Genomic DNA, 3652 nt, shown 5'->3' on the forward strand with positions numbered 1-3652 from the left:
GAAAAGAAATTTTGTATGTCTATAAAGATATTTTTTCCCGAACACTTTAGTGGGGAGAGAGAGAGAGAGAGAGAGAGAGAGAGAGAGAGAGAGATGCACGTGTGCGCGCGCTCACACACGCACACACTCACTCATTTTCATAATAAAAATGTTCAAATGCATATACTAAAGCTTGAAATGACACCTATGAAAGTTAATGTGAGGGTGACTACTTCAATTTGAGCTTGTGCATCTCGAGAGATGTGTGGAGGCAAATATTAAAATCATATTATGTTATCAGCTTCTATAAGAGGAGCCCTTCTTTTGCCTTTCTGCATCTAGCAGAATTTGTAAGCTCATATAATTATAGATTACCTTTAGCTTTGCTTTCCAATGGCTTTTATGAAATTGTGAAAGAGCAGCCCTTCTTCTGCCTTTGTGCATCTTAGAATTTGTGAGCTCATTTACTTATAAATTACCTTTAGCTTTGCTTGCCAATGGCTTCCAAAGAACATAGTGAGAGTTCTCTTGTTGCCGAAGGACGAGAATGGTTTGTAAGTAGTGGAGACTCCGATGGTTCTCACAGCATGGATTTCGAAGGCGGTGAGGCTTATTGATGCCTTTTGTGTTGTGGTTCCTCATTTTGGGTCATCAAACTTTCGAAGAATTTGTATTGTGAAATCTATCTCTAACTTGTGTTGCGAATGTGGTGTTAGTTTTGAATTTGGCGAATGTCGTTGTTCGATAATCATTATTTCCATTACTCTTTTGCAAATGTAATGTTTGTTTTGGTCATTCTCTTGTTTCTATGTTATACTACGCTCGAATCCTTGGATGGGCTTCACTTGTCTTGAATCGCTACTCACATCGTCAAAAGATAGTCAAAATGCAACAGTAGGTCAATAGTAATCTTGCTCTAATCAATTGGTTTACCTCAAGAAGTAGAGGAAGGCTTACATTTTAAGGGTTTTTAGAAAAAGTCAAATGCATTGCTTTTGAAAACAGTGATCGAGCAGATCGCATGTGTAGTGCGTAGGACGCGCTCCCATACCAATATTTCGAGTGCTTGAGCCTACGAGCACTACCTCTTGAATACACCATTTGATGCACAATGAGATTTTGAAACACTTAGGTTTTATTTTGCATCCTTGCATTGTGCATTGTCTCCAACACAGTAGCTTTGCATGCGTAACACGTGCACACAATATGCTTACATGCTCATTCTCATTAGATAGCCATCGAATCTCTCTGTCTCCCTCTGTGTGTGTGTGTGTGTGTGTGTGTGTGTGTGTGTGTGTGTGTGTGTGTGTGTGTGTGTGATACACAGAAGTGTACGTAGACCTTTATCACAAGTACATTCACCGCTCTCTTATGATTGCTCATCTTCCTATAGTTGCAAGCACGTCTCTACCTTCTAGTTCCTTTGTATGCAAGAAGTAACCATACGAAAAGGTTGTCACGCAAGGAAATTTCTATCACAAATGAGTGCTTCTATTTCTACCTATCGTTGCCGAAGTTTTCCTTATATGTGAAAGGCATTACGTCCTCATAATTGATCTTCTACAGAGCTTCGAAGGTTGACAGAAGGTACTCCGAGCTCGAGTCGTAAATGTGTCGACGTGTCCTTAATTGCATGCACATCATCGCCACCTCGCAAAAGATCGAAGGAAGAGTTGCATAAGCCCCAAAAGCCTATTGCACGCGCATTGTTTCATTTGAACGACTCCATGAACTCTAGATGTGAGCCTTTAGTTTTTCGAAAGTGTCTTTCTTTGAGAGTCGTTTTATCGAGTCGTAGAGCTATTTCCTGATTTTACTATCTTTTGGATTATGTAGGCAACCAAGTTGTGGAGAACCCCATTAATGTCAAGAAGGAAGCATATCTTGAAATACCTGTTTCGCCTTTGTCTACTGAGCCTCTTGTGCCACTGCAAGGAACAATCGGCCTAAACCAGATTGAACGCACACCTCTGAACATTGCTAATGATCCAAGTCCAATTGAAGTCGATCCTTCTATTCAAGATTCTAAGCTATATGCACCAGATGAATCACCTCAACTACATAGCAAGTCTATTGATCTTAGTATTGTTCCATTTTCTCAAAGTCTTCTACCACAATTCTTGATTACTGACATCTCTGATTCTAGCCCGCGATTCTGTATTGAGGGCAAGATATTGAATCTGTATGGCACCTACAAAGTTGGCCTTGACCAATTGAAGTACAAACGCTACTTGAAGGTCGACCTGGTCGATGAAGAATGCACGGATACTATCACGGTGGTGGTGAATGATCCATACATAGAGCTCTACGTCGACAAGCTCCACCTCGGTGACTTTGTTCACATCGATAGCCCAATTGTTAGGTGCAAAAATAGAGCAGATGGGGGATCAACATTGTATTCCTTGTACATTGATGCTACAACTGCTGTAAGCGCAGCAGAACCTTTCCCAGTGTCCCTCACCTTCGCCCCTAATTGCAAGATACCTGCATTTCTTGATGACATAGGTACACAACAATCTTCAACCGGATGTTCTCAGTTAAGCACACTTGCTTTTGTTATTTTACAAAAGCACAACTCACAATCAAGATTTGGTGGACCTGTCGGTGACCTTCTAAGTGCAGATGGTCCTCTCCCATCAGATAGGGCATTTGTAAGAATTGACCTACCTTGCATATTACTTTCTAGTCTTCTATTATAGATTTTAAATCTTCCATCATACAGCCATGCTCTTTCTGATTTGATTTACATACTCAATATTCTCTTGCAGCTGAGTTTTGTGAACTCTCGCAAAGATGATTGCCAACAGTTGCTTCAAGAAATGGTTGTTGAGGGCCCTGTAATGTGTGTCGCAAGAAACATTGGAGCATTCCTCGGCAAACCAAACACCTTGTCGATACTAGATGTCACAATTCTAGTGGATGTTCATAGTGTGCGCCTCAGAGAGGAGCTTGCTGCTGTCTTCCAGACTCAAACCAAAAATTTGGGGTACAATCGTGAGGTGTGCTCATGTAGAATAAAGTGATATATTCCAAGTCCCTCCTCTCAAACTCTGACATAGTTATCTGTTGCAGGTTGTTGGCACGCTTCGATTCGTCAACTTCAATAGCGTGTTGTTGGAGAAGCATTGTTCAAATTGTAAATCCACAAAAGTCTACAGACTAAGACAAGCACCTTATTGCACATCTTACAATAAGAACACCACAATAATCACGACACCAAAGTTGGAAGCACGTATTGCAACAAAAGACAAAAAGCTTCTCGATGTGCAAGTCATTGGTGCAGCAGTTGATGTAGTCCTTGCATTGGATAGAACCTTCAACGACATTGAGTCTTCTTTTGAGGCAAGAGACACCTTGGCAACAACCTCATGCTTTGGCCGCTTCAAGATCAATGCAAGTGGGCATGTGGTGGCGTACCAAACCGAAACTTAGCGTTCCGAATGTCCATCTTTCATTATTAGCTACCCTTAATTTTGCACGCTTGTTCTAACTATATGATTGAATGAAACGAATGCTTCCATCCCCTACTTTTTTGTAAGTGCTTTCGCACAATTTTGGCTGTGCTTCTAACTATTGCGGTTGAATGTAACCAATGCTCCCATCCTCTACTTTTTTGTAGGTGCTTTTGCACAATTTTGGTTGTGCTCCTAACTATTGTGGTTGTTGCTCAAAA

General features: G+C 41.0%; 1 pseudogene; it reads left to right on the plus strand.

The window, feature by feature from the left end:
* Positions 1–476: 476 nt before the first annotated feature.
* On the plus strand, positions 477–3450 carry LOC147421657 (uncharacterized; annotated as a pseudogene).
* The last annotated feature ends 202 nt before the right edge of the window (positions 3451–3652 follow it).

The sequence above is a fragment of the Adiantum capillus-veneris genome, chromosome 27, assembly GCF_014529385.1.
Source record: "Adiantum capillus-veneris isolate H3 chromosome 27, ASM1452938v2, whole genome shotgun sequence".
In the NCBI taxonomy this organism is placed as follows: Eukaryota; Viridiplantae; Streptophyta; class Polypodiopsida; order Polypodiales; family Pteridaceae; genus Adiantum; species Adiantum capillus-veneris.